Here is an 8412-nt window from a genome sequence, read left to right on the forward strand (position 1 = left end):
CGCGCCAGACAGGAACTCTTTGGCGAATTTGAAGAAGAAATCCTCAGAAAGTTTCAGGGAATATGCAGTTAAGTGGTGTGAGCAAGCCTCGAGGGTAAAACCACCAATGGATGAAGTGGAAATGGTCACTGTATTTCTTCAGCACCAGGAAGCAGATTATTTCCAGAACATGATGTCAGCTATGGGCAAACCGTTCGCAGAGGCTATTAAGATCGGTGAAATGGTGGAGAATGGACTGAAAACAGGCAGAATTCTGAGTCAGTCAGCCATTAGAGCAACCTCCCAAGCCATTCAAGGCGGGTCTGGAGGAATGGCCAAGGGTAACAAGACGGAAGAAACGTCTATGGCGGCATCAGGTGCAAGAAGACACCACGCTCCTAGACCCATGTTATCAGAAAGAACCCCTCAACATTACTACCCTCATCATGACGTGGCTTATGCTCCTCAACCGTATGCGGTTATGAATGCTCAACCTTTTGTACGACCACAGCAGCATAGAAACCAAGCTCCATTCCCAAGAAATCAGCCTCCCCACCAAAACCACTACAATCCCCGTTCTCCACAGAATAACTTTCCTCCCCGTGAGCCACCCAGAAGACAATATTTTACCCCAATTGGTGAATCTTACTCCAGCCTATTCCCAAAACATGTCCAAATGGGTCTATTGCAGCCGGTCCCTCAGAATAGACAAAACCCGGCATCGCCTGCCTACAGAGCCGGTGTGAGGTGTGCTTATCATTCAGGAGTAGAGGGCCATGATACAAATGACTGTTGAACACTGAAACAAGCAGTGGAAAATCTAATAGAGCAAGGAAAAATCGTACTGAGGGATGTGGATGTCCCAAATGTGACCAACAATCCATTGCTAGCCCACAATAATGGGCCAGTGATCGGGATGATCTGTGAGGATAGAGAATTCGATCCAGCATTAAAAGCCATAATTGCTATCGCCGATGTGGAAAGAAAGCCAAAGGTCTCCCCAAAACAAGAAAAAGGGGAAACAAAGAACAAGGTCACCAAAACAGAACCAGAAAAGAAAGCTGAAACCAGAGCAGAGGCAATGCCTCCCAAAAGTGGGATTCTCTATGTCCCGCGAGGCCGCCAAGAAAAGCAACTGGTTGTGAACACTCCAAAGAAATTTGAATTGAAAAAGGGAACACAAATGTACGTACCCAAGGGAGCCTATGTGGTACGGGGAACAATTAAACCACCTCGGCTGAATGAGCCAGTGGTTATTGGACGCGTACCACAGAAGCCTATGACAAACCCTGCTGCGGTGCCATGGAATTATCATCAGACGGTGGTTACGTACAAGCATAAAGAGATCTTGGGGAGCTTCTAGAAAATACCCCCGTTGAGAAGTATTCAAATATAGAGGAGGTAAACAATGCCACTCGAAAGCGTTTTCCATCCAAGGAGCCTATAAGTGCTGAGGAAGCAGAAGCTTTTTTCCAGAAAATGAAAATGGCCGACTACGAGGTGGTTGATAAATTGCGAAAGTATCCCGAACAAGTGTCGTTGCTGTCATTGCTGACGAAATCCTCTGAGCATCAAAAGGTTTTAATGAAAACTTTGAATGAAGCGTACGTGCCAGTTGAAACCTCGGTGGAACAGCTTGAAAGAATGGCGGAAAGGTTCTTTGCTGTCAATCAAATCTCATTCAGCAAAGATGATTTGCCTCCAGAAGGAGCTGCTCACAACAAATCCTTGCACTTAACTGTCAAATGTGAGGGATACTATGTAAAGCGAGTCATGGTAGACGGAGGTTTGGGGGTAGACATTTGCCCACTCTCCACGCTGCAACGTATGGAAATCGGGACTGGAAGGATTCGTCCCAATAATGTCTGTGTGAGAGCCTTTGACGGCATCAAAAGAGATACCATTGGAGAAATTGACCTGATATTGACTATTGGCCCGGTGGATTTTGAGGTGACTTTCCAAGTAATGGACATGGATACGTCTTATAATTTTCTTCTGGGAAGGCCTTGGATCCATGCCGCAGGAGTTGTAACTTCTACCCTCCACCAAATGGTGAAATTTGAATATGATGATCAGGAAATTGTGGTCCATGGAGAAGATGAGCAGTCAATCTATCGGGACCCATCTGTCCCATGCCTAGAAGCGAGGGAAGGTAGTGAACACATTGTCTACCAGGCATTTGAAGTTGTGGTGGCGGATCAGCATGAAGAGGGAAATCCTTGCCCCCAACCCTTCATGTCCAATGCCTCGATTATGGTGGCTAAGGAAATGATCAGACATGGTTTCAAGCCGGGGAAGGGCCTTGGAAAAGCTCTGCAAGGGATAGCTGAGCCAGTGACTCTGCCTGCCACTGAAAAGTTCTTCGGGATAGATTTCCTACCTACCCCAGACGATATAGAGTGGGCAGATGAGAGAAAGAAAGAGGGATGGGTCTTGCCACAGCCACTGCCACATTTGTATGAAACCTTTGTCAAGCCGAAGTACAGTGAGGATGAAGATGATGAGGCCTTTACGGCCGAAGAAATTGAGGAAATATGTGGGGCAATGAGGAAGATACTCTACGAAACCCACATGGTTCAGCCGGGAGAGCGCTCTAGCACCGCTGAGGTGTTATACATGGGACCAAGCGCCAAGCTTCAAAATTGGAAGGCTACGCCATTTTCGAGCAGGCAGGAGTCCCGGTAGACCTGTCCTGCTACTTTTTCTGCATCCTGAGTTATTCGAGGGTGTAACTCGGATGTCTTCTTTAGTTTCTTGTGTTTAAATTTCCAGATGTAAACCCTGTTATCTTCCCAATCCCAACAAATGAAATCAATATTTCATCATCAATTTTTCTTTATTCTTTCTGATTTTGCTATTTTTCTCTTTCATTTCTACTTTTCAATTCTAATAATGCAGCTTTAAATAACATGACATGCTTGCGGACTTCATGCCCAGATCCCAAAACACTGTCAGACTTTGAAATAATGAATCAAGAGTCGAAATGCAAAGAAGGTAACTTCGAGGAAATAAAACAAAGAATTGAAACAACTGAAGGAAAATTGGTTCGCAGGTTGGAAAGGTCCATACATTACAATAAGAGTACTGCCAAAAGTGTGTCGTACTCGGGGCACATCCATAGAAGCAACCCCATACCTCTGTGTCTACAGAACTGCTGCTGTAATACCCGCAGAAGTAGAAATCCCTTCTCTCCGGATCATCGTTGAAGCAGAGATTGAGGACAGTGAGTGGGTCAGGACTCGTTTGGAACAGTTGACCTTAATTGATGAAAAGTGGATGGCTGCAGTCTGTCACGGGCAGTTGTATCAACAAGAATGGCCCGTGCTTATAACAAGAAAGTACGGCCCAGGAATTTTGAAGTGGGACAACTTGTGCTAAGACGCATTCTTCCTCATCACCAAGAAGCGAAAGGAAAATTTGCTCCTAATTGGAAGGGTCCGTACATTATCAGAAAGATATTGCCAAGGGAGCATTGTATCTGGGAGACATCGAAGGAAATGACCCCGAAGCAGTTGTGAATGCGGATGCAGTAAAAAGGTACTATGTCTAGACTTTTGCGGTGATGACTCTGTGCAATTGGGATGGCGAAGGCTTTCATTTCCGCTACCCAAACACTATCAACCCTTTTTAAACCCATCTGATCCGGTTACTCTTCCTTGGCTACCCTCTTTGGAACCTGAAAGTACTAAAGAAAAAGAAAGAGAAAAGAAGAAGAAAAAAAAAGAATGAAAAAAAATGATGATGAAAAATGAAAAAAAAGAAGAAGAAAAACAAAACAAAACAAAAACAAAAACAACCAAAAACAAATGTTTCCCTGAACTACGTCTGACTTGATTCCGAAAGGATACGTAGGCAGCCTCTCTCTGGGGTTCAGTCACACCAAAACAAAAAACCTAATTTCCCCAAAAAAAAAGTGAAACTGGGGCAGATGATATAATGGCTCGGCAATGAGCCCACCAAAACGGTTCCAAAGTTGTAACTCCATCCAAGTTTCTTTTTACCCAAAAACCTTGTCCAAGTCCTTCCGATCAATTGGCAAAGGCGTGAGAATTGAAAACATCATTGTTGGAATCTGATTGAGAGAAATAAAATGAGAGAGTCTTATTGGTGAAAACCTACGGGCACCATAAGACGACGGTGAGTAGAGAAATTGAAAATGAGAGAGTCCGCTTAGTGAAAACTTGTAAAGAGCACTATCGGGCGATGGTGAGAAGAGAAATGAGAGAGGTCGATTGGCAAAAACCAGCGAAGGGCGCTATCGGCCGAAAAGAAGACATCTCCCGCCACTTAAAGAGTCCCGGCAAGGTTCCCTGGTTTTGAAAAATGGATCAATGAGTTTACGAGAAGTTAGGAAAGTTTGTGCGGGTCGGGCATCCAGTCCAAGAAGCATGTCATGTCCATTTGAAGCTTGCATGCACCCCAGATAAATCCTTCTCTTCCCCCGAAAGGGATGCTTCTCTTTAAATTCATCTTCTTGCCTTTTTGCTTACTTTTTCCTTGAATCCCTTTCGGTCTAATGCTGATTCCGAAGCTATTACAAAGAATAGGTGGCAGGACTGGCTTTATAGGGCTCCCCCTAACAAAAGCCAAAGAAAAGTACCCAGCCTCAGCGGGTGCATCAAGTCAATCCCGACTGGCCATGATGGCGGATGCTTTGAAATCAAAGTTATTGAAAGAGAAAAACAAAGAAATTCAAGGACAAAGGTCTTAAAGGCGGAATAAAGCAAAAGAATCAAGGCCCCACACAGGCGAGTCGTCAAAAAATCCCAAAAGTCGTGCCTGTCGGTTTAAGAAGAGATTCATCTTCAAAACCAGCAAGTAGCAGAGGTTCTCAATAGAAGCTGGGCCAAAGTCAAGCAATTGAGACGATCAAGGCCACAAAACCAACCACCGTTTCAAATTAACAAATTGTTCTTTGTTTGAAAGTTGAAACAGGTGTAATCCAAAGCAACCATGCAAGAAGCAGGTGTAATCAAGAGAAAATGCGCAAGAGCTAGAAGCAGCCTCGCAACAATAATCAATTCGAAGGGAAGTTTCCTAAACAAAAAAAAAAATCATGGTAGCAAGGCCCCTTTTCTTTTATCCCGGCATAACCCGTGGACCTCCCTGGCATAACCCAAGGCCCCCTTTTCCTTTTATCCCGACATAACCCGTGGACCTCCCTGGCATAACCCAAGGACCCTTTTCTTTTATCCCGGCATAACCCGTGGACCTCTCTGGCATAACCCAAGGATCTTTTTCTTTTTATCCCGGCATAACCCGTGGACCTCCCTGGCATAACCCAAGGACCTTTTTCTTTTATCCCGGCATAACCCGTGGACCTCCCTGGCATAACCCAAGGACCTTTTTCTTTTATCCCGGCATAACCCGTGGACCTCCCTGGCATAACCCAAGGACCTTTTTCTTTATCCCGGCATAACCCGTGGACCTCCCTGGCATAACCCAAGGACTTTTTCTTTATCCCGGCATAACCCGTGGACCTCCCCGGCATAACCCGAGGACCTTTTTCTTTTCTGGCATAACTCGGTCATTCTCCATCATAACCTGGTAACCCCCCTAGTTTAAGGCTTCATTCCCAAGGACACACAATCCTGTGTTTATTGCTTAGATATGTGTCACAAATAACTCGCGATTCCTAGTGAAAACTAGGGCAGAAAAATTTCGTCCGTTTGTTTGTTTTGGTGCCTGAGTAGGTTTGACCTCGAAGCATATGATCCGAGGTAGCTGAAAGAATGAGTCTCCATCCAGAATAAAGAAAGGAAGAAAAGAACAAAAGAAGTGAATTCAAAATGCTGAAGCGGACAAAGATGCGGACTGCTCGAACCTGATTGAAGCCACAAGCTCCGCCTGTCCTGCTTTGACACAATGCTGAAGAAAGAAACAACACATACAGCTTGCGAGCATCAAGATTCAGATTGGGGTCCATAGCAAAATCAGCTAAGACTCAAGATCAAGCTTCAAGAGATATATAGATAGGAATCTTGTAACTCATAGTTAATAGGCATAGCTAGCTTAGCTTTGATTTTCCTTTTGGTGTAATAAGGAGGTCCGCAAGCAGTAGCAGCAGCAACAGCAGTGAAATCACAGCTCCCGGTAGTCCCAGCTACCAAAACTTCCAGAACTATACTGACCTGATTCCTTTATAGCCAAGGATATGTAGGCAACCTCTGAAGCAAGGTTCGATCAGACGTTTTTCAAAAGTGCTTCTCATGGAGTGCCAAGCAGGCAAAAATCTCTCATGATTGCTCATTTATCTTTGCCCGAAAACCGTTCGTGTCTCCGAGCAAAGAGGGGCAACTGTGAGCACGTGATTTTTGCCTCGCTTGAATTATTCCTATAAAATTCATAAAATTAGGATTTTTCCTTTTATTATTTGATTTTTAGAATTTAATTGCATGATTTTGTGTTTGTTTGCATTTTGTGTGCATTTTACTTGATATAATTCATAAAAAATACAAAAATAGCACATTTGCATTTAGGATTTAATTTTACATTTTTTCTTAGACTAATTAGTAATTAGGCTTGTACAAAATATAAAAATCATAAAGAAACTTTGATTTGTCTTGTTTGATTTTAATTTTAGTTTTAGGTTTATTAATTTCCTTAAAATGATATTAGTTTAATTAGGTAGGTTGAATTAATTTTTAGGTTTAATTTTTGTTTGGTTTTTAAAGTTGAAACAATAAATAAATAAAAAAGATAAATGAAAAGAATTAAAAGAAAAGAGATACAAAATCAAGCTGGCCTGATATTGGGCCAGTGCTAAATAGCAGCCCAAATTGGACCAAAACCCCTCCCCAAATCCGGTCAAATTCAGGCCCAAATAACTCCGCCCGGTCCAGTCCCGCTAATATCCAAACGACGTTGTTTCTTAATCTCTTAATCGTGACCATTGGATCTCATCAATCCAACGGTCCGGAACTAACTAGGATGTTTGGTATTTAAGTGTCTGAACAGCCCCCCTACCCCCAAACTCACCGTCTCTAACACCTTTATTATACACCTCCGCCGTCCGCCGACGGCCGGAAATCGCCTCCGCCGGCGGCGATTCTCCAAATGACCCCAAATTTACACCCCGTGTTCTTCTCCTTCTCCCCTTTTCATATCCACCTCCAGTTCCTTTCAAATATCACCTAAACCCTTCGAATATCCAAAACGCCAAATGCCGTCACCGCCGCACACGGCGGCGCCGCCCCCAAACCTCACCAAAATTACACCCATAGCCTTCTCGACCTCCTTATCCCAAATCCCAAACTAAAATCCCTCAAATCTAGTTGGAATCCCTCGAATTTTAGATCTAGGGTTTAGGTTAAGACTGGATCGAGTTCCAAAGGATCACCAGTGTTCGAATTGGGTTCCAAAGTAATGTTATATATTTGTTCTTGGCAAGAACAAGCATATAACATTATTTGGGGACCATATTCGAAGTCAATCCAGTTAGGGCTAAAATCAGTAAGTTTCTCAAATTTTTTTCTTCTTTCTTTATTTGTTTTCTTTCTCTTTGCATAGTAAAATTTTCCTTTAATGCATAATTTTCTGTTTTTTTGTTTGTTCTTTTTCAGTATTTCTTTTATTTTTGTTTTTGTTTGAGTTAGGGTTTTTGATTTAGGTCTCTGATTTTTTATATATTGCAGCCATATAGTTTTAGTTTCGTTTTGATTGTGTGTTTGATTTTGATTGTATGATTCCATTGAGTGTTACTGTTTCCATATGATATTTTACTTTGTTTGAATTGTTTTAATTGTTAGTTTACTGTTTATTAGTTCAATGATTAGGATACTTCTTAATTAGATTTAATTCAAGTTCAAAATAGGCTATGAGATCATTAGTTCAGTTTTAGGAAATTTTGTTATATTTGAAATTGTTTGGTTGTAGCTGATCATTTCCAGCTCTTTGGGTAAGTAACCATGGTTTAGTAAAAAGGGGGGCTGGGTTTAGTTAGCATAGGCTAGTAATTTTGATTTGAATTAGGGGTAGTATAGGTAATTTACCTAGAGAATCTTGCAGTAACTAAATTGGAACCCCCTAGAACCTTCTAGATTGGGGTTTTAATTTGAAATTCAGGAAATTGAGTAGTATAACTTGAGTAACAAGTCAGTACCCTAAGGAATTTTAAGCTAAAACTGAAAATAAAAGAGGGGGCAAGGGTGCAAAAGGAAAATCTGAATGATGCCTTAACTTTTTCTATAAAAGGGCAGTGCCTTGCCTTACAATACAGGTTTTTTAGATCTGAAAAAATCAAAAAAGGGATTTCAGAAGTTTTGGAGATCTTAAAAAATTAGTCTTAGAAATACTGCAAAGTCCTGAAATTTCAGGCAACCAAAACTTCAAAAATCACTATTCCATTGTAGTCTCTTAGGGTATTTTTGTGTTCCAGCTGTTAATTCAAATTTTCAGTTTATATAAGGCTGAAGATGGCTTGGATATTCTTTT

The sequence above is a fragment of the Nicotiana attenuata genome, unplaced genomic scaffold, assembly GCF_001879085.1.
Source record: "Nicotiana attenuata strain UT unplaced genomic scaffold, NIATTr2, whole genome shotgun sequence".
NCBI lineage: Eukaryota > Viridiplantae > Streptophyta > Magnoliopsida > Solanales > Solanaceae > Nicotiana > Nicotiana attenuata.